At 51.4% G+C, this 26,394-nt stretch overlaps 1 long non-coding RNA gene across 3 annotated transcripts in view; it reads left to right on the forward strand.

Moving 5' to 3' along the window:
* Positions 1-26,394, forward strand: part of LOC139359934 (uncharacterized) — a 399,483-nt gene that overhangs the window by 57,631 nt on the left and 315,458 nt on the right. For all 3 annotated transcript variants that reach the window (XR_011616646.1, XR_011616647.1, XR_011616645.1), the window contains exon 3: positions 19,186-19,300. This is a non-coding gene — a long non-coding RNA (uncharacterized lncRNA). The remainder of the gene's footprint in view (positions 1-19,185; positions 19,301-26,394) is intronic.

Consider the following 26,394-nt stretch of genomic DNA (forward strand, 5'->3'; position numbering starts at 1 on the left):
TTGGAAGAGTAGGACTTAAATCTCCCATTTTATTGATTCTGTTTGTTCCTTCTGTTCATCATTCCTCTGTTTCCATTTTCCTGTCTTTCTATGGGTTACTTGAACATTTTTAAAAAAAAATCCATTTATATATTTGAGTATATTTCTTTGAATGGTTTTTTAGTGGCAGTACATTATACATACATATCTTATCACAGTCATGAAGCTTTCCTTAAGTTAAGTAAAAAAGTGAATTGATTGAATAAGATATTGAGTAAATAACAGTTAGCACTCATGGAGTGGTTACTCTCTGCTAGGCATTTTCCTAATTGCTTAACATGTATTAATTCATTTAATTCTCATGATAACCTCGTGATGTAGATTATGATTCCTGTTTCCTAGTTAAGGCAACAAAGGGACAGAGAGGTTAAATCACCTGCCCAAAGCCACACAGCCGGTAACTGGCAGAGTGGGGACTGGAACCCAGGCTGCCTGGCTCAGGCTCCGTGTTCCTGACCATCATGCTATACATCTTCTAAGGTTGATGTGATGATATGCCAAAAACTGTAAAGGTGGACTGCATGGTCTAAATTTGGGAAACCTTCTACTTGGCTGTATTTGTTTCCAGACCCTCTGCCATGAGATCTTTACACTCCTGGTAGAAGAAGAGAGAGAAGGGGTGGCTCTGTAGCTGTTTTGAAGATATCATGAAGGGGCAGGCATAGAGAAGCTTGTAGGGTCCTTGTGTTCCCAAAGCTGCCAAGCCCAGGTGTTGGGGGCGGGATGGAGGAAGGGGGAGGAGTGGTCTGTCTGTCATCTTGTGCTGTGCCACATGCACCCGTATGCCACCTGCTCATGCTCTTCAAGGTTGCTCCAGTCACCCTCCCTCCCTCCCTCCCTCCCCAGCTCCCACATATTTCCTTCCTTCCCTCCCTCCCTCCCTCCCTCCCTCCCTCCCTCCCTCTCTCTCTCTCTCTCTCTCTTTCTTTCTTTCTTTCTTTCTTTTTCTTTCTCTGCTCCACTTCTCTGCAGGTCTCTTTGTTTCTCTCTGTTGGTTTCTCTGAGCATCTCTCCCCTTGTCTCCCTGTGTCTCTGCTCTGTCTCCCCATCTCTGGTCCACAGCCCCACAGCTCTTCGCCCTCCTTAGTTGTCTCTTAGCGTAGCCCCAGGGCCAGGGCTGAGGCTTTGCCAGCCCTGCTTTCAAGCAGACAAGATCAGTCCAATGTTCTGACAAGTGGAGACCTGGTTTCTTTGCCAGCTTCAGTCCTTCCTTGCAGGAGGGTCAGGATTTGGGGAAAGGAAAAAAGCCACATTCTTGAAGAAAGGAGAAGCAGGTTGGGACCCTCTAAGTTTTGAAAACCCAGACACTTCCCAGGCAAGCTCATCTCAGGAGGGCAGAGCCAGTCCCCCTGCACATTCTGAGGTAGATTGCTCCAGGGAGCCCAGGCCAGGCTGGCAGGGGAGCGGTCCTGGATAAGAAGCAAACCCTCCGGTCAGGAGGCTCCCCACCCCCGGGGGAGGACAGAGGAGGATGTGTGGGAAGTTGGCTTCCTGCTCTCCGCCTCCTTGCAGACGCCTTGAGGGCCCACTCCTGTCTCCTGGGGAACATGGAGGACTGAGCTGTAGGAGCCAGGAGAGCCAGGTCCCAGAGCCGATCAGCTGTGGCCTTGATAGAGGAATGCCCTGGAAATGTCCACGGGAGACGCCCCTGGGAGCGAGAAGAGGAATTATGGGGGTAGGCAGGGAGAGAGAGAGAGAGAGAGAGCTCCAACTACAGAAATCCAAAGAAACCAAGGAGCCCAGACAGCATCAGAGAGAGACATCGAGAGCAGCGGGGGAGGTAGACAGAGGGAGACAGGGCGGTGGCAGCCAGCCTCGCTGCACGTGCCAGGTACTGGGGCATCCCTGGGTGAGTGGGCGGGACTGTGGCCTGGGGGTTAAGCAGACACCTGGGCTAGGTGGAGCTGCCACCTCCACTGACCCTTCCCAGACCCCCAGCCTGCCCTGCTTGGGGCCCCAGCGGGACCTGGGGGCTGGGTTGTGGGTACACCGGGAAGTGTGAGTTTGTGCGTGCGCGTGTGCGTGTGTGTGTGTGTGTGTGTGTGTGTGTGTGTGTGTGTGTGTGTGTGCAGGCCTGCCTGAGGGAGTGTATATCCCAGTCCACTTTCCTAGAGGAGTTGGGTTCTTCATGCTGGGGGCCTCCCCCGGGATCCTCCATCCTGGGGGCCTCCCTGGGGGTCCCACACCAGCGGGTTGCTGGGTGGGCAGCAGAGCTCTGTGGGTAAGCCCCCTCTCCACTGGGGGTTCGGGGCTGAGGCTCTGTGGCAGCTGCCTGAAGCCTTTGGCTCTAGCTAAGCAGCCTGCTCCCTCCCACAGGCTCTGGGCTGTGCCTGCGAGCCATCCTTCACACCCTCTCACTTCCCGCCGCCTTAGCTTTGGCGAGAGCTTTGTACAAAGGACTTTGATCTCAGCCATGTGATGTGCGCCACAGTGGAGGTGAGAGTGGAGCCTGGGCTGCCACTGGGGCTGGTAGCCTGGCTCTGCCGTTTGCCCTGGGACCACCCTGCTGGGCCTCAGTTTTCTTATCTGTAAAGTGGAGATATGAGCAGCACCTACCTCTCAGGGTTCATAGCACAGTGCTAGCTCCTAACTGGAGCCTGCAAACATCAGCCATTTGTATGGTTTGAAAATGTGCCCCTGTGCACTCGCAAACCCCACTTCCCCGCTAAGCCCCCAAGCCCCTTGGTGACACTGACCAGAGCCTGCTCCGAGTCTGGACCTGGCATCATAATGGTCTCCCTTGCATCCCTGCCTCTTCCCTACTGTTTAACCCAGGCAAGTCCTGTACCCCCGCAAGCCTCATCTATAGAATGGGGCAGAAAAAACGCTTTTTCTCCCCCAGGCAATGCTCTGTGTAAAGATACTCCACACGCACTCAGGAAACAAAGGTAATGTTGCTGTTAGAAAGGCAAATTCACCTCCTCGCCACCAGGCCTCTGTATGTGAACAGACTTGGTGCTTCGGAGCCAGAAGAAAACTGCTGGGGTCCCGATAGTCCCCTCACTCCCTGCACTACAGATGAGCAAGCTGAGACCACACGAAGGAAGCAGCAGAGGAAAAACCAGAACCTGGCCCAGCCCCGCAGCCTCCTTCCTCACCAAGTGCTACAGACTCTGTTTTGCCTTGTTTCACCTTCAAGTCCTTATCGTGGAACTTGTATTTATTTTTACGACTCTTACAGGGAACTCAGCGAGTGTGGTAAATTGCAATGTTGGGCAATAAAATGCCTTGTTCCAAAGTTGGTGGCCTGGCAGAGACTGACAGATGTTCCCCAGGGTCTTTCTTAATAATAGAAATCATAGTTTTTAGCTGGCCGCATAGACATCGCTGGAAATAACGACTACATTTCTGAGCCTCCTTGCAGTTAGATGTAGCAAACTGACTAAATTTTGGCCAATGGCATGTAAGGGAAAGTGTCTTTAAAGAGTATGGGGTGCACCTGTATGCCATTATCTTCCTCTTCCTCTTTTTAGCTTGCTAGAATGTGAATGTGATGGCTGGAGCTTTAGCAGCCACATTGGACTATGAGGCAACCTTGGTACTAGAAATCCATGCCTGGTGGAACAAACAAGATAGAAAGAGCCTGGGTCTCCAACCCTTGGCTGCCGCTGGGCTTCTTGAACACACAATAAAACACATTTCTATCTTGTTCAAAAACATTGTTAATCTGAGATGTTTTAGCTAAACTTAACCTTAATGAATGGACAGGGGCATATGAAGTGAGAATGGGAAGGGAGTGGTCCGTCCTGGCAGGGAGGTGGAGTTTATCACAGATGTGTTTGGAACAGCCAGTGTGTTACAGGGTGTTTCAGGGGGGGTCCGTGCTGGGCTTGACTTTCACATTTATCTCCAACATAATTCTTATCATCACAAACCCCAGCTCAAAAACCTTCACAGAAAAGACCCACACTTCTTTGCCAGGTGTTGAAGGCCGCTCCCACCTTCCTGATCTTACACCTGCTGTTTGTGGTTTGCTTCTGCCCAGGCAGTTTCTGTGACTTCATAAGACTGCATCCACCCCTTCCACCTCAAACACTTTGACCTACTGCTCCCTGCACCTCTTGTTCAACACCATTTTCATGAAGCAGCAACACCCGAGGTGAATGCCTGTCTTCCTCTGAGTGTCTTCTCTTTCTTTCTTTTATTTTAGAGATGGGGTCTTGCACTGTTGCCCAGGCTGGAGTGCAGTGGTATGATCATAGCTCACTGCAGCCTCCAATTCACGGGCTCGAGCAACCTTCCTGCTTCCGCCTCCCGAGTAGCTGAGACTACAGGTGCACACCACCATGCCTGGCTAACTTACTTATTTGTTTTTGTAGAGATGGGGTCTTATTTGGTTGCCCAGGCTGGTCTCAAACTCCTGGCCTCAGGGGCTTCTCCCACCTTGGCCTCCCAAAGTTCTGGGATGACACTGTGGCCATCCTTCCTCTGAGTTTCTTTCCCACTGTCCATCCTCCTTGGAGGTGCAGGTATTTGTGCATTTATCCCATCTCCCTCGCCCAAGGCCACATTCCTCGAGGGCAGGATGTTCGCGGCCCTCATTTCCCACTCAGGGTTGGACACAGTGTTGTCCAGCCTCTGTGGGGCAGTGAAGGGGAATGAGCTCTGGGCTGGAGACCGGTGACCTTGGCCTGGAATCCATCTCCACCTCTTCCCAGCTGGGTGAGGAGCAGCACCTGATCCCTTAGTCTCAGCTTTCTCAGATGCAAGAGAGGGCTGGTAACAGGCTCATCCAAGTCCAAAGTCCAAGCAGGCACTCATCACCCAGCAGGCACTCAACCATCCTAAGCAGGGCCCGACCCCAGGGCTCTGAGGATGGCTGAGCTCAGGCTAGACGTGATCAGCATGGCTGGCTGTCACACCTGGCTAGCGACCCTGCGCCAGGCAGTAGGGCGCCCCCTCGGGTGACTCTTAGGCTGAGACGCTGGCTGAGCTGAAGTGCACACATTTCCGCGAGAGTGGGAACAAGTTCCCAAGCTCTGGAGGCCTTCCCTCCTCTCCCCTCTCTCATCCTCTCGCCTTCCAGGCAGCGCCCCATCGACTTTGTTCTGCATGTGGTTTCTGGGGCGCTTCGGTGGAATTGAAAAAACAAGGAAATGCCAGCTCAGTTCCCAGCAGCGCCTGGCTCTGCACTGAGCTGGTTCCATCTGCTGCGGCCTGAGACCAAAGCAGCCTCGCGCACTTCTGACGTCTGGCAACAGGGCCCAGCCGGCAGCAGCGGGGGCCTGCTCTCCTCGCCCCCTGGGAGCTCAGCAGGCTCGGGCTCCCTTTGAAGCTACTGGGAACTCAGTGCCCAGGGCTGCTCTCAGGGATCAGAGACAGGATGAGGCTCCCGGTCCCAAGAGCACACTCCGGGGGTAATGGGGACTTCCTGAGTCCACTCTTGGCCTGGACAGAGGGGTCAAACCAAGGCCATTCCACAGGTCTGATTAACCATAATGACTCACTCATTCACCCTCTAGCGAATGTAGCATTTCTTCATTTCTCAGAGATGGCTTTGTCATCTGTAAAGTGGGGGTAATAATAGTACCTGTTTCATGGGGTTGCTGTGAGGATTAAGTAAGATATTCACATAAACTGCCTAGACCCAGCAAATCACATTCTTATAATACAATGTCACAGCTGTGTGTTTGGACTACAGCCATGGTCCCCTGAGTCCAAACCCAGGCTCCACCACCCACTGGCTCTGTGACCTTGGGCATGTCACTCGACCTCTCTGGGCCTTAGTTTTCTCACCTATAAATGGGTGTAGCCAGGGTCCCCCACTCCATAGCGTTTTGAGGTCGCATAAGTTAATATTTGCAAAGCACACAGAATAGGGCCTGGCACCGAGCGACGCTATATCAGTGTTTGTTGAAAAATCCCATATTCTAGTAAGAGCCAGCAACCAGAGACCCCGATCGTCGGTCCTCTGCTTGAGTGTATTAGGAATGTCCATTCTTCCCTGACTTTCAGCCATGGTGGGGTGGAGAGGAAGACAGGGGATGGACTGAGAGGAGAAGTAACGCATGATCCCTGAGCTGGAGGAGCCTCTCATTTGCCACATTTTGTGTCTGAAGAAACTGAGGCTTGAAGACAGGATGTGACTTACCCCAGGTCCCGTAGTAAGGAAGTGCTGGGGTTGGGATCTGAACCCAGGTCATCTGTTTCCAAGACCTGTGGATCCCAAGACCGTGAGGCAAAGTGACCCCAGCTAAGTGGCCAAGTCCAAGGAGCAGGAATGGGGCTGAGCCCATTAGTATTGGCTGACACAGTAAAGGATTTGGTTTTTCAGTCTATGTAAGTGAATGTTCTGGAGACAGGGTATGTGTCAGAGTTGATTTGCTTCAGCTCCTGATGGTGTTACCAAGGGACCCAATTTCTTTCCTTCTCTCTGCTGTGCTGTCTGTCATTTTAGTTCATCCTCATGCTGGCTTCTCTCTTTGTTACAAAAGGGCTGCAGGAGTTCCAGGCATCACTTTACACACCTCCTCAATCACAAGGAGAAAGAGTTGGTTGCTAGGAGAGGCCTCTTGTTGCTCAGAAGCCTCCAGCACACCCCCCATCCCATCTCTCTGGCTCCAGCTGGGTCACGTGCCCGTTTCTCCATCAATCCCTCTGGGCCGAGGAATAACTCACTCTGATTGGTGTAGGTCTGACTTGCCAGGGGTGAGCGTGCTGACAAGGATTCACACCTGAATCTTGCAGTAGAATCAGCCCCTCCCCAACCAATGTCTAAAATCACAAAAAGGATGCAGGATGCAGGATATCTTGGGTACACCTCTGTGATGCCCACCTACTGTATGCCAGGCTTTGTGCCAGGCCCTGGGATCACAGTGAACAGGACATTAACCTGTGGGCTCAGAAGCTCACACCTGCTGTGAGAGACAGGTTAGAAAGCAGGGATGTGACGTGCTGTGTGACCCACATCATGAAAGGTGAGCATGGGGAAAGGGTGGCTGACCCAGCTTGGGAATGGCCAGGAAAGTGTTCTGGAGAATTTAACCTGAGACCCAACTAGGTGAATGGAAAGGGTTGCAAATTAGAGGGAGTGTGATGTGCTCGTGATTGATTAGTGATGTCTGCTGTGGGTGGGGAGTAGCAGTGGAAAGGCAAGTGAGTTACGCACAGAGAAAGTGGATCCACTTAAAACTAGACCCACCTTTCAGAGCAAATTGGGACTTTATCTGAAAAAATACCCCAGCATTATGAAAATAAGCTCATTAAAAATATGATGTTTAATAAAACTAGATGTATAATTGCAACTCTGAGCTCATTCTTAGACCAAGTGGACAGTTATGTTGCATATGTGTGTGTATATATATATATATACACACACACACATATATATAGTTTTTTTGTTTTTTTTTTTGAGGTGGGGTCTTGCTCTGTGGCCCAGGCTGGAGTGCAATGGTGCAACTGGCTCACTGCAGCCTCAACCTCCTGGGCTCAAGTGAGTCTCCCATCTCAGCCTCCTGAGAAGCTGGGATTACAGGAGCATCCCACCATGCCTGGTTAATTTTCTGTTTTGTTTTTGTGGAGACAGGTTCTCCCTATGTTGCCCAAGCTGGTCTCAAACTCCCAGGCTCAAGCGACCTTCTGCCTCAGCCTCACAAAGTGCTGGCATTACAGGCATGAACCATACCATGCCTGGCCAACCTTGCATAATTTTATGACCTTTTGTGACAGTGTGAGGCAGCTCAAATCCAATGACTGATCAATGTGGGGGTTGGAGGGCCCAAAGCTCTTGCTCCAGCAGAGGAGAGCTGGGAAGATCCCTTCTACCCCACATGGGCACAGGGAGAACTTGAGCTGTGATGCAGTTTCAAGAAAGGCGTTGGTTGTCCCTGCAGGAATCACCAGTGCTGAGGCTCCTTTTGAAACTGCATTACAGCCACTGCTCCCTCTGGACAGGCCAGCTCCTTTCCTTTCTTTCCCCTCCCAGCAACCCCCACCACCCAAACCATCTGCAAACCAGGAGTCTGCCTCCTGGGGAGCCCAACAGAACAATTGCTACAGTCCCTTGCTGGAAGGTTTATTTTTCTTTCTTCTTTCCTGGAAGTGTGGGTGGGGAGCGCATGTTTCTGAGCAGCAATCCAGTCAATCACAGATTGATTCCAAACCCGGATGAGACAATCTCAGATCAAGTTCTTTAGGGCCACGAAGCATCCTTAATTCAGGGAAACCCAGCCCTTGGGATATAGCTACTCCACTCCCACCTCTCTCTCTCTTGCTTTCTTCACTATGTTTCCTACCAAAGCCAAATTCCTTCTGCCTCCACCCTGACCTGGCCAGGCCAATTTTCCCTTAATGCTCAATTTCACCTGCCAATTTGTGAGACAAGACTTCCTCTATCCTGCCCTGCAGAGGCCCCTCAGGGGACCCACTCTCCGAGGGCATCCCCTACTTCACATAGGCTCTTCTCAGGGTCTATTTGGAGAAGAAGCCTGGGATTTCTAAGCCCCACTCCCAAGCAAGCGGGAAGAGCCTTCTTTTGCCTGCATGCTTGCATTTTCTAAGAGGTTTTTCTTATGGGAGTAATTGGAGCAGGCTTCATTTATCCAGCAAAGCGCAAGGCTTTGCGAGGTCACACAGAGAATGCCAGGCTTGTCCAATGTTCTGGCGGCGCAGAGCTCCCCGGAATAAGAGGCAGGAAAATAGTTGGGCTCCAGCCAGCAGAGGTGGGGCTGTGATCAAAGCCGTGACCTCCCCAGACTCAAGCTTGCGACTGCAGCTGGGCCACCCTTCCTCCTGCTGCCACCTGGGGAGAGCCTCCAGCTGACCCAGGCATCGTCCACGGCCAGCCAGCCTCTCCGGGCAGTTTGCCTCCCTGGACTGTGGGGAGGACCTGGCGGTGCCTCCCTCTTGGTGTCCCCGGTTGTCTTCACACACTCTCCCCAGAGCCTGTTTGGCCACGTTTGAGGAGGGATCCTGCGGAGTTTCCAGGGCGCTCCTCTGTCTTGCCTCCTCGAGGCGGTGAGAACATGGTTTCCCCACGTGCCTGTCCGGGCTGTGAGCGACTTGCTGGGTATCACTTCATTCTCCTGGGGGAGCCTCAGCATCTGCCTTCTTTCCCTTTTTCTCTCAGCTGAGGGCTGGGTTGTACATGGGCCAGGGAGGTTCTGAGAGCTGAGACTGGGGGAAGGGGCTGCAGAAGGCAGGGTTGGGGGACCCTCTGCAGGGAGAAACTCAAGCCATCCGTGGCCTTCCTCTCGTTAGTCAATTAGGGGAAAAGTTTCATTTTTACTGTTGGACCTTTTTTGACAGTGTGAAGCAGCTTACAGCCAATGACCGATCAATGTGGGGGTTAAGGGCCCAGAACTCTTGCTCCAACAGAGGAGAGCTGGGAAGGTCCCTTCTACCCTGCATAGGCACAGGGATAATTGGAGCTGTGATGCAGTTTCATTACAGAGTTTTGCATATTTTGCTCCAGATTTGTTGAGGTTAGAAGCAGCAGAAAAATATCAAGTTGTCTTTTCCAAAATCCTAGCCAACGCCGTAAGAGAATGGCTGTAATCTATGGGAACTGTCATCCGGGGTCAGGGTCTTGTAACAGAGACTTGAACCCGCGCGGACTGGCCCTGACTCTCAGATCATCCTGGGCAGCCCGTGTTCTTGTTTCTGGGCTGGAAGAGCCTTGGGGAATCCCAGAAAGTCTTTGGAGGGAGTGATTGACAGCTGGGCTCTGGAAGGCCCCAGCCTCGAGTCCAAGCCCTGCCATCGCCAGGCTGGGCAAGGTCCCCAGCACGCCAGGTCTCAGTTTCTTCATCTATAAAACAAGGCTCCCCTGGGGTGGATTGTGGGTTTGGAAAGACACTTGTGAGTCCTGACACATACTGTGCCATGTGTTTAGTTGTGTCCCCAAAAAGATACGTGCAAGTCTTCACCCCACTACCTGTGAATGTGATCTTATCTGCACTGAGGGCAGATGTGATCAAGTTAAGGTGAGGCCATACTGGAGTAGGATGGACCCTAAATCCAATCTGACTGATGTCCTTAAAAGAAGAGGGCACAGAGGGCCAAGACTGCAGAGATGCAGCTTCCAGCAGAGGAAGATGCAGCTTCCAGCAGAGCAACTGGAGCGAGGCCTGGAGCAATCCTCCCTCAGAGCCTCCAGACGGAGCCAGCCCTGCCGACACCTTGATTTCTGGAGTGGCTTTTAGAACTGTGAGAGAATCCATTTCTGCTGTTTTAAGCACCCCCAGTTCATGCTAATTTGTTTCAGCAGCCCGGGGACAGGAATCCACCGAATCCACTGCAGGAGGTTAAATGCTAAATAAAGCCTGTTGAATGTGTCATACGCAGTTAGTGCGCATCAGCTACTGTTTCAGCCATTGTCCTTGAGTTTTCCCCTGAAACGAGGAGCTGAAGGGGGTGAACTGCTGTGTGCAGAGGAGGATGTTGGATTTTGAGGGGTCTCAAATAGCCATACAGTGGAACATGTGTGAACGTCAGCTCTGAAGGCAGCCCGCCCGCAGCCATCTCCTGCTCCTTCACGTGTTGGCAGTGTGCCCTTGCATAAATTATCCAGCCTCCGATAGCCTCAGTTTACTCATCTGTAAGGTGGGACAAGAATTGTATTTATTTGGGTTGGGTGAAATAATAAGGGTAAGGTGCTTATCCCTGGTGCGAAGTAAGTGCTGAACATGCATTAGCTATTATTGTTGTTGTGAGGGGCGGAGCTTCCCCCAAGGCTAAGACTGGCCTGAGTTTGCCAGAAGATGGGTGTAGTGGGTTGAAGAGTATCCCACCAAGTTCATGTATTTGCAGAAACTGAGAATGTGACTTTGTCAGGAAATGGGATGTTTGGAAGTATAATTGGTTAAGGATGAAATCATCCTGCATCTAGGGTGATAAATGCAATGACTAAGTGTCCTTATAAAACAGTAGATACGGGCTAGGTGCAGCACTTTGGGAGGCCAGCACTTTGGGAGGCCAAGGTCGCCGGATCATGAGGTCAGGAGATTGAGACCATCCTGGCTAACATGGTGAAACCCTGTCTCTACTAAAAATACAAAAATTAGCTGGGTGTGGTGGCACGTACCTGTAGTCCCAGCTACTCAGGAGGCTGAGGCAGGAAAATCACTTGAACCCAGGAGGTGGAGGTTGCAGTGAGCCGAGATTACACCACAGGACTCCAGCCTGGGCAGCAGAGGGAGATTCCATCTAAAAAAAAAAAAAAAAAAAAAAGGAGACAACACAGAGACACAGAGGAGAAGCTCACGTGAGGATGGAGACAGAGACTGCAGTGATGTGGCCATAAACCAAGGAACACCTGGAGCCACCGGGAGCTGGAAGAGGCAGGAAGGCACTTCCCTAGAGCCTCTGGAGGGGGTGGAACCCTGCCCACACTTTAATTGCAGACTTCTGGCCTCCAGAGCTGGGAGAGAGTATATTTCTGTTGTTTTAAGCAACCCCAGATCAGGGTACTTGCTGTGGCAGCCCCAGAAAGCAAATACGACGGTGACTGAGAGCCTCAGCCTTTGAGATCTCGTCATCACTGCCTCCCGAGTCGCCATGGGCATGTGACCTCGGGCCATCAGCATCTCAGGGGGTTGGCTGTGCTCAAAGCCATCTGTCCTCATCCACATTGCACCTTGTCTAGGCCTTGTTGGAGTTGGTCACCTGAGCCTATTCTTATTGACGGTCTGGCTGTCTTCCCCTTTGCAAGCCTGGGAATGGCACGATACTGCCATTTGTCACACAAGAGCTCCGGAAAGCCAGAGGTACAACCAAAGACAGACAAATAAGAACGATGAGCAGGCACCATGCCTCTGTTATTTTCCCAGGACGATTGTGCTTTTCCTCAAATGGGCCTGGGGAAGAAGCAACTCTCACAGATCCTCCTCGACGTGAAGGCTGTCAGGGTCCCTGTAGATTTGGCTGGAGTTCCAGCGCTGCTGTGTCTGATTCGGTTGCGGAGGCCAGATGTGCCCAGTGAGCACTGGAAATGAGGCCTGTGCAACGGAGACACTGAATTTTTAAAATTAATTTTATTTCAATTAATTGTAATTTAAACTTGGGTCCTTGATTCAGTTATTAAGAAAACTCAAGTATGTTTGGAACTACCTGATATGTGAATATGCCTTTTTGACTGTAAGTTTTATGAACTCTAAATGCAGATCACATCTTTCCCATGGAAATTTAGCATTCAAATCGAAGTGTGCTGTAAGTGTAAAATAGACACCAGATTTTGAAGACCTAGTATGAAAAAAAGAATGTAGGCCAGATGCAGTGGCTCATGTCTATAATTCCACCACTTTGGGAGGTCAAGGTGGGGGGATCGCTTGGGCCCAGGAGTTCTAGACCAGCCTGGGCAACGTAGTAAGACCTTGTCTCTAAAAAAAAAAAAAAAAAAAAAAAAGAAATAGCTGGGCATGGTGGCGTGCACCTGTAACCCCAGCTGCTCAGGAGGCTGAGATGGGAGGATTCCTTGAGCCTGGCAGATTGAGGCTGCAGTAAGTCATGACCATATCATCACATTCTGGCCCGGACGACAGAACTAGACCCCTGTCTCAAAAAAAAAAAAAAAAAAAAAAGTAAAATACCCCATTATACTTTTTTTTTTTTTTTTTTTTTTTTTTTTGAGGAGTCTCACTCTGTCACCCGGGCTGGAGTGCAGTGGCATGATCTTGGCTCACTGCAACCCCCACCTCCCTGGTTCGATATTCTCCCACCTCAGCCTCCCAAGTAGCTGGGATTACAGGTGCCCGCCACCACACCCGGCTGATTTTTGTATCTTTAGTAGAGTGGGGTTTCACTATGTTGGCCAGGCTGGTCTTGAACTCCTGACCTCAGGTGACCCACCCGCCTCGGCCTCCTAAAGTGCTGGGGTTACAGGCGTGAGCCACTGCACTTGACCCGCCATTATACTTTTTATATGGATTATATGTTTTGGATATATTGAGTTAAATAAAATACATTATTAAAATTAATATTTCTCCCCCTTTTAAAAATTTTAAAATGTGACAATTAAAAAATTTACAATTACATACATGGCTTGCATGATTTCTTTTAGACAATACTGGTCTAGAAACCATGCTGGAAGTTTGAAACTGATGTGCATTTTAATCGTGATCAATACAGGGCTTTCTGGGAAGCTGCGAGCTCCCTCCGGACCTCAGGTTCCCAATACCAAATTAAGGACTGGACTGGCCTGGTGGATTCAGGGTATTGAGGGGGAACTTGAGAGGGGTAGGGCTTTAAAAACCACCACCAGATTAGTTGATCCCAATTCCTTTCCACTGTGATTCTATGGTTCGGCTGAGGACTGGCTCACGCCGTTTCCTCTCTGAGGCTGAGCAGGTGATGGCACTAACAACAGGGTTGCTGGGCATGGTTGTGCAGGTTGTTGACTGCACAAAGGAGCCTTTCCTGATTTCCATGAAAGTGCTCTGTGCCCATGGAGAAGAATGTCAAGATTTCTAGATTGGAATAGCATTTCCATTTAAAAGCACGTGCCTATAATCTAGATATATAAATACAGTAAGGGCCCTCTGTTTCTTGAGGCCACTTAAGAATCTGGAGGGAAGGTCTCTGGGATGAGGAATACATTTGCAGATAAGGAAGAGGGTTGTTGTTGGTTGCAGTGCTGGGGTGGAGAGAATATTCCTACACAACCTTTCCTTTGTAGAGACTTGTATCTTCAAAATGGCCATCTCGGGCGCTCAACATTAAAAGCTACTCTACCTGGATCCTCGAAACTCTCACCCTGATGAGAGTGGGCAATGCCACTGGCCCGGTTTGCATGGAATCGGTCTCTCCTGGGATTTCCTGAGTGCCTACAGCAGCCGTAGGACCGGCTCACAGTGCGGTGTCCCCTCTCCTTCCTGGCTCCAGGAGGTCTCCATGCTCCATCCCTCACATCTAGGTGGGCCAGTGCCTCACCTGCTGAGGGAATGGGAGCAGGAGTAGCGTGGGCCATTCTGGGCCTTGCATGAGTGTGTGGAGCTCCCTGCAGGGCGGCCCCTGGACCATGTCCTGAGTGGAAATGCACCTGGACTATGTGACACCCCTGCTCATCACAGTGACGGGCACACTGACTAGCACAGTGTGGGGGAGGGGCTGGTCCTTGCTTGCCCCAAAGGGCTGCACTTCCAGGCAGCAGGGAATGGAGCGGGCTCAGCCTTTGTTGGAGTGTCCTGGACTCCCCACGTTGGCCTGGGCTTCCCTGTAGAGCTTCCCCGTGCCATGGGGAGGAGGAAGGTTTCCCAGCTTCCTGTCCAGCTCCCCAGGACTCAGCACGCCATCCATGGGCTTCACCCTGCCACCCTTCTCCACACGTGGGTAATTAGCAGCTGTTGGCCAGAGGCTGGCTGGGAGCCAAGGCATTTTCTCTACATGGGAAAAAAAGAAAATGAGGTTATAAGTTCCAAGCCATGGAAACCACCTAGAACTCCGAGGCTGTTTTGCCACGCACTGTCTGCGTGGAGTTTTGGAGGGGCGCAGAATCCCCAGCGCCAGGATGACTGCCTTCCCTTGGCCTTGAGGTTCTGCTCTCCCCCGGGCCCTTGTTTGGCACAAGGAAGGAGGCCTGGAGGATGCTGGATGCTTCTGGACTTCCCAGTGTGCAGGAGCCTGGAGGGAAGGGGGTGATGGGTGGGTGGGTGGGGAAGGAAGGGGACTGGGCGGACCAGAGGGAGTTTCCCAGGGGGTCGTTGTTGGTGTGGCGTGGGGGTGGCTCAGCGGAGCCTCTGTTCTCCCTGCAAAGTTCCACCCCCAACAGGGCATGATTGTCACTGATGGAGACGACAGATAACTTCTGAGGTTACGTGAAAGCGGCAACATAGATTGTGAAGCTTGAGTCTGGCAAAGCCACTCTGCGTAATGTCAGGGCCTCCCTATTACGTCCTGGATAAGGGGCAGTGCTGGGCAATCCTTCGGATTCTCTGGCCATGCTCCAAAGCAAAGAGATATGCAAATGTCTTTTAATGAGAAAAAAGCACACTCTCGTAAAATTCAAACACTACAACTTATAAACTAGGCGCTTTTAACACACGACCACTGCATTCTTCCATACTTCTGTCATTGAGAGGTGGTGTCACTGTCCCCACCCCTCGACTCTGGGGGCTTATGACCACTTCCCCCAATAGAGTTCAGTGGAGCCGGTGCCATGTGACTTCTGAGGCCAGGTCAGGGAAGGCCACGCAGCTTCCTCCTGGCTCTCTTGTGATGCTTGCTCTGGGGAAAGCCGGCCGCCATATGAGAAGTCCGTCAACCCTAAGGCTGCCATGCTGGAGGGGCAGGTGTGGGTGCCCCGGTCCTCAGTCTGGCTGAGCTCCAGCCAGAAGCAGCTGCCTGCCATAAGGGAGGACCAGCGCGGACGTCCAGCCCCAAGGGAGGGGTAACATGGACGTCCAGGCCAGTTGACGTCAGAACCTGGAACTTCATGAGAGTACAGGGCTTGTCCTCCATTCCCTTGGTGTATGGTGTGTTCCTGGATTCATTTACTCACTTGTAACTTCATTTATTCAACAAATGTTGATTCAGTACTTGGGCCAGATGTATTTTGAAATTCATATTTGTTTTTGGATTTTAGCAAGGCAATATGGGTATTAGAGTTCCCCAGAGAAACAGAACCAGTAGGAGATATTGATCTATCATCTCTCTCTCCCCCTCTCTCTCTCTTCCTCTCTCTCCCTCTCCCTCTCTCTGTTTCCCTCTCTCTCTCTCCCTCTCTCTCTCTTCCTCTCTCTCTTTTCCTCTCTCTCCCTCTCCCTCTCTCTCTCCCTTTCTCTCTTCCTCTCTTTCTCTCCTCCTCTCTCTTCCTGTCTCTCTCTTTTCCTCTCTTTCTCTCTCTTCCTCTCTCTCTCCCTCTCTCTTTCTCCCTCTTTCTCTCCTTCTCTCTCCCTCTCTCTGTCTTTCTCTCTCTTTTCCTTTCTCTCTCCCTCTCTCTCTTCCCCTCTCTCTCTCTTCCTCTGTCTCTCCCTGTCTCTCTTCTTCTCTCTCTCTCTCCCTGTCTCTCTTATCTCTCTCTCTCTCTCTCTTTCTCTCTCTCCCATTCCCACTGTTATGGAGGCTGAGAAGTGCCATGATCTACCATGTGCAAACTGAAGAAGCAGGAAAGTCATTGAAAAGTCTGAGTCTGAAGGCTTGAGAACCAGGGGCTCTGATGACCAAGGGCAGGAAAAGCTGGGTGTCCCGGCTTAGGCAAAGAGATGCTTCGCCCATCTTCTACCTTTTTGTTCTATTTGGACCTCCACAGATTGGATGGTGCCTGCGCACACTGGGGAGGGCACTCTTCCTTACAGATGAAAAGCTGATCCCCCCACAGACACTCCACAGACAACAGTAGTAATGTCACCAGCCTTGGGGCATCCCTTAGCCCTGTCAAGCTGACATGAGATTAGTCATCAAACCATCAAGTGGCACAACATAGATATATACAATTCTTCATTTGTCAATTAAGATAAATGAATAAACATGTATGGAATGAGTTTTTAAAAAGTACCACACTTAGCCGGGCGTGGTGGCTCACGCCTATAATCCCAGCACTTTGGGAGGCCGAGGCGGGTAGATCACAAGGTCAGGAGATCGAGACCATCCTGGCTAACACGGTGAATCCCTGTCTCTACTAAAAATACAAAAAATTAGCTGGGCGTGGTGGCGGGCGCCTGTAGTCACAGCTACTCGGGAGGCTGAGGCAGGAGAATGGCGTGAAACCAGGTTGCAGTGATCCGAGATAGCACCACTGCACTCCAGCCTGGGCAAGAGTGAGACTCCCTCTCAAAAAAAAAAAAAAAAAAAAGGTGCCACACTTTATAAGCTCTAGTGTTGTTTGAATGTTTACAAGCATGTCCTTGTTTTCTAGTTTTAAAAAGGCATTTGCATATTTTTCTGTTTACTTTGGCTATAAAGTCTAAAAGATCCCACCTCTGCCCCTTGCTCAAGGAGTCTCATGTGACTTTCATCTTCCTCTAACTCTGCTCATTTCCCCTCTGAGAAGAAGAGAATAGGCTTCGAATCACAGGTCCTTGGCAAGCAAGATAACAAGGGTATCGCAAGAAATCAGTGGATGCCATTGTTTCACGGTCTAGTACAGGAATACCATGCCTTCGCCAAAATCCTAAGCCTCGTGCGATCGGAATTTAAATTTCCCTTGGGTCTTAGAAAGGCAGTGCGGGGCTCGCACGGCGATTTGCCGAACGCTTTTAGTGGGTTCTGGGGAGGCCCTTATCGCTGTCTCTTTTGTGTCTCCATTTCTTCAGCGAAAAAAGTGATTTTCATGCTAAGTAGAATAAAGAGACTACAGAGAGCCCCAAGTCAGTTCAAGTTGGGTTTGCCACCAAAAGAGAATGTGCCAAATTTACAAATAAATAATAAATAAAAGCAAAAAAACCAAAAACCAAAAAACAAAACTTTGTTTTTCAGAGCCTTGGGTTTGTGTTGTGGATGAGGGATTGTGGCACTGTGTTAATTTTTATGGCGACTTTCCATTTCTGGAAAGCAGGGCTGATTTTTCTGTGATCTTAATGATATGCAGTTGTCCCTTAAATAAAATATGTAAGTGAAAAAAGTTGAAAATACAGTGAGTAAACAGAAACCACCGGTGGAATGCAGACGTCCCCAAAGTGTGGTCGTTTCCCTTGAATAACTTAAATCTAAGGAACTCAGATCTAACCCAGCCCCTACTCGAACTGGGAGGGAGAAGGGACTCCTCTGCTCTCCCCCTGGGAGATGGCGTCACAGGTTTTCAGGGCTCAGGTCCCAGGTGAAGGGACACAACATGCCCCAACTCCCAAAAGGCCCCCTCATTTTCCTCCATTCTGGTAACTGCCCTTCCCAGGAACCACAATGCGACCTCTGTCACTACTGAGAAGTTGTTTGAGTTTGAGCTTTATGGCCGTGGCGTGTGGCCTCTTTTGATCATCTTTGTGCTTGTGACCGTGTGGTTGCCAAATTCTCATTTTCTTTGCTGTATAGTATTCCACAGGGAGCCTGTCCTGATTCACTTACCCATTTTACCACTGATGGACATTTGAGCAGGACAGTTCCCAACATTCTAGCCTGTGCCTTTTGGTGAATGCGCATCCCTATTTGGGGTGGGAATCTGCCCAGAAGCGTAATTGCTGGGTCACAGGTGGAGTGTGTGTTCAGCGTCAGTAAATCCTGCAGACCGTCAACTTCAAAAGATGTTCTAAAGTCTTGCCACTCCTGCAGCTTTGAAAACCTGCCTACCCTTTGCTATAAATAGGCAGTTTTAAAAGGATTTGTTTCTTTGCTAGTTGTAATCACCGTGAAATTCTTGGCGACATAAAATATGCTCCAAAGGGGATAAAAAGAGAGTTGTGCGAGTTCTTGTTCAAATAAATAGCCTGTCTTCTGGGTCGAAAGGCAAATCTGTTCCTTGCACTACAAGCCTTTGTTCCCTTGCTCTTTGTTTTAATCCTTATTTCTTAGTCCTTGAATAAAACTCCAGGGATCCTGTCAAGTCACATAACCTTGCTTTCATTTTTATTCCTTTCGGCGGGCACTGGCTTCCCCTGGCTTCAGATGAAGTTACTGGGGTTGGCCTCACTGTCCCCCCGCCCCAGGGCTACAGGGAGTCCCTGCCTCCCAGGTGTGGGCTACCCCATCACCAGGAATTTTGCGGCAGCTGGGCTATAAAACCAGAGAAGCTTTGCGAGGGATGTGGCTCAGAGATGCTGAGGTGGGGCCAGTGGCTCCTCATGCTCCACCCTGTCTGCCCTGTACCTGCTTCGGGAGACAATTGACACACCTACATCTTGGGCTTCCACCCACTGGCTCCCGGTGACTTTGGCTGCTGGGGCCACTGGACAAGTCCCAAGAACAGGAGGTGGCAGGGTTGGGGTTTTTCTCATCCTGTCCCCCCCTGTTCTGCCACCACAGCCCTGACCGTGGCTGTATCTCTCCGGCTTGGTGCTCCCCGCCCCCGCCCCGGCCAGTGACACTATTTCCTCCCCTTGTCCCTTCTGCCCTGGGGTGGTCACAGTTTCCGCTGCCACTCACCTTGGGGCCTCCATGTCCCTTACCTGTCCCCTTGACTCTGCCCGCTGTGCCGTGAGTGGGCCCTGCGCTGTGCCGTTTTCACTTAAACTCTCTGAGGGGGTCACTGTTTTCTGCCAGGACTGGCTCAGCCTGAAATCAGCAGTCACGTTCTGGACTGGCCAGACCTCCAGAAGCTTGAAATTCTTGGTGTCTCTGCAGGGATCCTGCCTTGCTGGGGCCTGGGACGCCTCTGGTTGTCTGGTGGAGCCTGAGGACCTCGTGGTCAGCAGAACAATGACTGCCAGAGCTGTGCGTGTCCAGATCTCCAGAGCCCGTGAGTATCTGCCCTGTCGCATGCAGATGTGACTGGGTTAAGGACTTTGCAATGGGGAGAGTATCATGGATTATCTGGGTGCCCAATGTCGTCGTGGGGTCCCTGTGGGGAGGGGCGGGAGGTGCAGAGTCAGAGAAGCACTGTGAGGATGGAAGCAGAGGTCAGAGCCATGCAATTGAGGGCTGTGAAGATGGGGGAAGGAGCCGTGAGTCAGGGAATGTGGGTGGCCTCTGGAAGCTGGAAAAGGTGAGAGGCCGGATTTTCCCCTGGAGCCTCCAGGAGGAACCAGCCATGCCCACACCTTGGATTCAGCCCAGTGAGGCTGTTTGGGACTTTGGCCCTGAGGCCTGTAAGAGAATGGATCTGTGAGGTGTGAACTGCTCAGTTTTGGGTCCTTTGTTACAGCAGCCATAGGAAACTCTTCTTGGAATAAGGTTTCTAAATTCATAAAACAAAATGCATAGACTTACACAGGAGATGGATTGTACAGACCCACTGTCCCAGCCACGCACCCCGTGGTGGGTGCCGGACCCTGCCTGTGCCCTCTATTCCCCTCTGCAAGCTAGAGGCTCTTCATCATCCACACACTTGGGTTCTAGCCAAGGCCTTTGTCCAACCACGGAAGCTTCCTCAGACCACGCAGGGTGAACCTGCAACACTGGAAGGTCAGTGTTCCCAAAGCAGCCCTTACTGAGGGATGGGGTCTGATGGACAAACATGGCCTCCACCTGGTGGGCGTGATGCGTCTCCCGTTCCCCTCAGCGGGGCTCCCGGTGCCCACTGTGCTGGCAGGCCTGGGGGCTGCCATTTGCTGGCCTCCTTGTCTTCTCTTCCCCTTTCTCACCCACCACTGCTGGTTTCCCAGAGCACCTCCCAGATACGCCTGTTGCACTGGAAGCCTCATCTCAGGGCCTGGTTCTGGGGGAACCCACATCCAACAAGAGCCTGGGGGTTCATGGAGCCTCAGATTCCCACCCATGCTGTATGCCAAGGCCTTTGGCTGCCTCTAGGGATGGTTCCAGAGAAGTCATGGGCACTGCACCTGAAGGCATTCATTCTCTGAGGTCATCAGTGGCCCATTTCAGACCTTGTGTAGAATTTTGGTTTATCGAGGAGCAGTGGAGATGTTGTGAGCTAAATGGTGACCCCCGAATACAGATGTTAAAGTCTCAAACCTTGGTGCCTATGAATGCTGTGAATGTCACCTCACTGGAGAAAAGGGTCTTTGCAGGTAGAATTAAGTTAAGAATCTCAGGATGGGATCATCCTGGATCAGCCAAGTGGATCCTGAATCCAGTGACCAGGGTCCTTACAAGAAGAGGAAAGGACAGAGAGGCACAGAGAGAAGGCCTTGCGGGGACAGAGGCAGAGATGATGGCTATGCGGTCACAGCCCAGGGCTGCCTGGAGCTCCCAGGAGCTGGAAGAGATAAGAAGGAGCCTTCTCTAGAGCCTCTGGAGGGACTGGGTCCCTGCTGACACCTTGATTTCAGACTTCTGGACCGCAGCACTGGGAGAGAATACATTTCTGTTGTTTTAAGTCCCCTCATCTCCCTTTCCCAGTTTGTGTTCCTTTGTGATGAGGTCACAGGACACAGGCTTACTGATGCGGATTTGATTATTTCTCCTTGATTTTGGCCTGGGCTTGGCTCCAAGATAAGATGGGCTGTGTGACCACGAGAGTGGCAGGGGAGCCAGCTGCATGAGGTTCCCCTTGGAGCAGGGCCAGCAGGGCTGTGTGCCTTCTGGGGCTCAGGTGAGCCAAGCTCCTGCAGCACCTGCCAGCCCAGGGGCGGAACTGGCTACGTGTGGCAAAATGATCAATGCTTAGTTTCCTGTTTTAGGGATCGTGGGAGATTCCCCCCTTGTGGTTGATGTGGTGACAGCATGTTCGTTTTAACTGTGGAGCATTCCATTCTATGAACACACAGCCATTCATGTACCTATCTCCCTGTTGATGGGCATTGGATAATTTCCAGTTTTGGCCTATTGCAATTCTAGCACATACTATGTACCGCCATGAACATTCTAGAATGCACCTTTTGGTGACTGTACGGATGCACGTCTGTAGGGGACACGCCTAGGTGTGGAATTGCTGAGCCACGAGGAACGACACTCATGCTGAACTTCAGCAAATCCTGTAAGACGGTTTTCCATAGGGTTGGACCGAAGTAAACCCCCGCTGGCAACAAAGGTTTCTGGATTTCTCACAATGTCCTATTAGGTTGTTGGAGCCCTGGGTGAGTTGGTTTTTTTTTTTTTTTCCTTTGAGTCTTCCAAACTGGGGGCTTCTGATCCAGCCGGAATCCCAGGAGATGCAGATCTGGCAGACCCTGCCCCATACTCTACAAGTGAGCCTTTCAAGGGACCCAATTATCTCTCCCATGGTTATCTGTCACCCTATGACCCAATTATCTCCGCAATCCAAATTCCTGCCTCTGAAGTGGAGGCTGGTCTTTGATGTTCCCTTTGGGGAAGATCTGAGCCCTCTAAGATGGCCCAGGAGGCCTGAGACCAGGCTCGAGTTGGCTTCTGTCCTGGGTCTTTTGCCAGGCTGGCCCCCTGGGGAAGTGGGAGTTCTCCCTGCAGGTTGTGCCTTCAGAACTCCGGAGCTCTCCAGAGAAGGAGCCTAGAAGCTGCCTGGCTGACTGATCAAAGGGCCGAGTGTTCCCTTATCAGAGCAGTGAGGTGAGAGGGGGTGAGGAGGGAAACCTAACAACTCCTCCAGTCACATAAAATATGGAGAGCGCCTACAATGTGCCAAGCCCTGTGCCAGGGGCTGGGCTCGGTGACAAGAGAGACCCTCCCCCACTGTTTGAGGTTTGCAGGGCTGAGCTTGGACGGATAGGGCCCAGAGGAATGCATGTTTTATGGTGTGCGGAAGAGGAGCAGGATGGCTTTGAGAGACACTGGAGGATGTTGTGGGTTAGGTCAGGGGTCACAGAAGGCCTGTGGGAAGTGGCAGGGGAGGTGTATGATATAGCTTCGGGGGCTGGGCTGTTAAGCACGTCCCTGTGTAGAAAATCATGGAGCTCTTTACATATGACTTAGGTATTCTGTATCTTGAATAAAAAGTTAAAAAGAGCTTGTTGCAAGCTAGAACTCTTCCAAACAGAGACCAAAAGAAGCTTCTGGAGACCACATGGCCCCGCCCCCCATTTGCCCACCCTCAGCCATGGTGGACCCACAGATTAAAAACCTCAGGAGAAGCCAGCAAACTGTTGTGTGAAGGCTGATATGGGCCCTCTGTCCTGAGAAGAGAGGAGAATACCCCGACAGGAACAGGGGTGCAGGTCAGGTGACACCATAAGCCCAGGGGGCAGCCGCCTGGGGGGTTCATGCTGCCTGCGCACCAGGCAGGAAAGAGCAACTCAGGCAAAGCTAGGAGAGGAAGAAAGCAGAGTGGCTGCTGGGCAGCTGCTGAGGGGTGGGTGGTGGGACTGACTCCACAGGAGGTGTGAGGAGTGGGGAGGACCTGGGGTGACTGGCAGGATGAGTGAGTCATTGGCAGATAAAGCATGGCCGTGGGAAGCCTCAGAGGTGTTTGAGCAGGGTGAACGTAACCTGGCTTTAAGGAGAGTGCTTGGGCTACGGTGATGTGAGGGAAGGACTAGAGTTACAGGAGTTAGAGGTAGTGAGGGGGCTGCCTTTAGGGGCTGCGAGGGTTGAGGGAGGGAAGCTGGAGAGGGACTGGGGAGGAAGACCTGGATTGGAGACACCCTTTAGGGAAAGGGGTGACCTCAATAGAGCTTGGAAAATAGCTGGAAGGAGGAGGAATGGAAGAAGATACTGAGGTCCTAGTGGAATCTGAGTGGATGGTCATGTTTCCCACTCAAGTGTACTGAGCGTTGACGGTGGGGCCAAGTTTTAAAATGAATTACTTTATGTCATCCTTGAAGTAACTCGAAAAAGTAGGTTCTATTATTACCCCCACTTTGCAGATGAGGAAAATGGGGAACTCTGATGTCCAGGTGTGTGTCCAAAGTCACACATATGAAAAGTGCCACACACGACAATATGAGGGGTTGGAGAGGAGGTAGGGCAGCCAGAACCCTCCTGCAGTGCTGGTCGGGAATCTAAAATGAGGCCAGGATGCTGGAAACTCCATCCAGTTCTTCCCCCTCTAGACATATACTCAAGATAAATGAAGGCAAGGGACTAGTGCAAAAACATCTGCAGTGGCTTTATCGATAGTGGCCCCGCCCTGGAGATGACCCAGTGACCATCGTCGTGAATGGGAGGGTTGACTCCAGTCAACCACCTGGAGTGCATTCGGACATTGGGACATTGGAGTCCCACTCAGAAGCAAGAATGCCTCGTAGAGGGATGCAACCATGTTGCGGAAATCTCCAAGCCACGCGCAGACGACCACCTCCTGCAGGGCTTGATTGCATGCTCAGGAACAGGTCCATTCATGGATTGACTGCGACAGCAATGCGATCGGTGGTTGTCACAGGCAGAGAAGGGGAGATATTGACTGGAGTGAGAATTTCCTGGGGAGATGGAAATGTTTTGTCTTTTGATCTGGGAGGGGGCTATATGGGTGTATCCGCATGTAAAAATGCATGGAGTGTACACTTAGGATGACAGTTGCACATCAATTTTTAAAAGTCAGCTCTCAACCCTGCCAGTGCTCACTCCTCCCCTGTGTCCGGGGCTGGGCTCTCCACTCTGCCCGGAAAGGGGGGGGAAGGGGGACAGGCCTGCTGTTCTCTCCCTGTCTGGGGCCTCCTCTGCCGCTGGCTCCCTGGAGGAAGTGGAGAGGTCTTATCAGATCCCCATCTGTGGCCCCTGGGCAATAGAGCATCAAAACCTGCCCCGCCTGGCCTCTGCCTTTTGGCTCTGGGGCGCCAGTTGGGTTCCCAGAGATGGTTGCACTCTCTCTCGATGGCAGGAGGGCACCTCCCATTCCCTCTCCCTTCCCTTTCCCTCCTCTCTCTTCTCCCTGCCATCCCCAACCTGTCTTTTGGCACCGTAGGAAGCTGAAAGCTTTAGGCAGAGAAAAGACGTAGGGTGTTATTTTCATGAGTTCTCAAAGGGACTCTGATTAGTAATAATAGTGATAAGAATCCTAACTGCTACTTCTGCAGGAAGTGCATTGATCTCATTTATTCTTTGAGACAATCTGGGGAGGTAGATTCTATTATTCCCATTTTAGAGATAGGGAAACCGAGGATCGGAAAGGTCAAACTGCTTGTCTGGGGACTCACAGTGAGTTTTATGGTAGGATTTGGACCCAGTTCTGAGTGTTTCTAAAGTCCACGCTTGTAAATGCATTTTCCCTTTCTCCACACTAACAGAGTGCCTCCTATGTGCCAGGCACCCTGCTGTGTGCTCAGGACAGACAAAGCCCTGTGGTCAAGGAGCTCCCCTTGGAGTGGCCTGTGAGGCCTCCACACCCTCATCACTGACAACCTCTAGGGGGCGCCTGTCCTCCCCACCTGTCACTGTCTCATCCAATTCTGCCCACCTGGTGTAGGGATGGGGGCTGTTACCCCATTTTGCAGATGGTGAGATGGAGGCACAGATGTTTCTTTTTCAATGTTGACCAGCCAATAAATGGCAGAGCTGGGGAGAGTCCAGGCCTTCATAACCCATGGTAATGACCATTGAGCCCATGGCGATGACCCCTGGGTCTATGGCGATGACACACCTGGATCCATGGCGATGACACCTGGGCTTATATCAATGACCAGTAGGCTCATGGCAATGACTGCTGGGTGATGCTGCCCCAGGGACCCCATGGCCAAGTAGGCAGCACTGTTGCTCTCTCTTACCCCCAGGCCCACAGTATCTGCCACAGGATGCCAATGGGCCATCCTCCCCTTGGCCCAACACCTCCTGAGCTCTAGTAATGATGAAATGATGGCATCAGTGGTGAGCACAGTCATACTCCATTCATGTATTCGTTGTTCACTCAACAAGTATTTATTGAGTATGAACGACCTGAGAGTCTCTGCAGGTTCCTAGCTGAGGCATTTGCTTTCACCTCTGCCACTTACCTGCTGTGTGGCCTTGGATAGGACTTGGAACCTCTCTGTGCCTTGGTCTCCTCGTCTGTGATATAGGCATAATGAACACAGATGGTATCCGAGGCTGCCGGGGCTCAGCTGTGGAGAGTGGTGCTGAGAAAGCCTCTTGTGCACCAGGCCCAGTGGTGGGGAGCCACTGCCCCTGAGGTGCTGGGAGGAGGTAGAGCCTAGCGGTGAGGAACACGGGTTTCTGTCCCTGCAAGCACCTGAATCTCATGGCCTTCACTGCCTTGTGTGTGAAATGAGGCAATGACAGGATGACCACAGAGTGATTGTGAGGGTGAAGTGAACTCCCGAGAGCTTGGCTGGGAGCCTGTGTGGGAACCGCCCTGTAATGTCACCTAGCAAGAGGCCCAGTATTAGACGTTAGCCATCCTTTGACATTAGCTATCATTAGACATTAGCTATCATAGCAGTTAGACTTGGGGAGAAGGCAGGAGCAGACGTTCTATCAACAGATGTTTGTGAGAAGGTCAGTCCCTGAAGCAACACACGGGGGTGTCCTCCACACCTAGAAACATCCTAGCCAAGGAGGGGGCTTCCCCAGTCCTGCCGAACAAATCTGTGCCCATGGTTCACACTTCTCGCCTGCCTTCTGGGTGGGCAGATTTCTCAAAACCCTCAGGCCCTGCTGGGTAGCAGAGGATCAGACAAGAAGTCCCGAGAGTTTATTCTTTGGAAAGAGGTGCTGACTGTTCCTGTAGCTTCTCAGGAGAAGCTGATCTTTCTAAGGTGCGTTCGTGGGATACAGAATGTGTCTAAAGGGCAAAGAGCAGGTTAGAACAAGACAGTGGGGGCTTCTGCCCTCATGGAGCTTATGGTCTGGTCAGAAAATAAACTACTGGTCAGAAACATGAGATGGCCTGTGAGTTTCTTGTGCTGTTCTGGGGGAGGTATTCATGGGGCTGTGGGAACTGTGATCATGTGCTTGGGCCCTCCTGGCAGTGCTTCTGCCTGCTCAAGTCCCCTGACCTCTCAGACCCTGTTATTTACCTGTGCATGGAGACGGTAATGGTTGTTAGGACCAAAGGAGACAGCACACAACGCCAGCACATGGCAAATG

This window comes from Macaca nemestrina, chromosome 18 (genome assembly GCF_043159975.1).
Source record: "Macaca nemestrina isolate mMacNem1 chromosome 18, mMacNem.hap1, whole genome shotgun sequence".
NCBI lineage: Eukaryota > Metazoa > Chordata > Mammalia > Primates > Cercopithecidae > Macaca > Macaca nemestrina.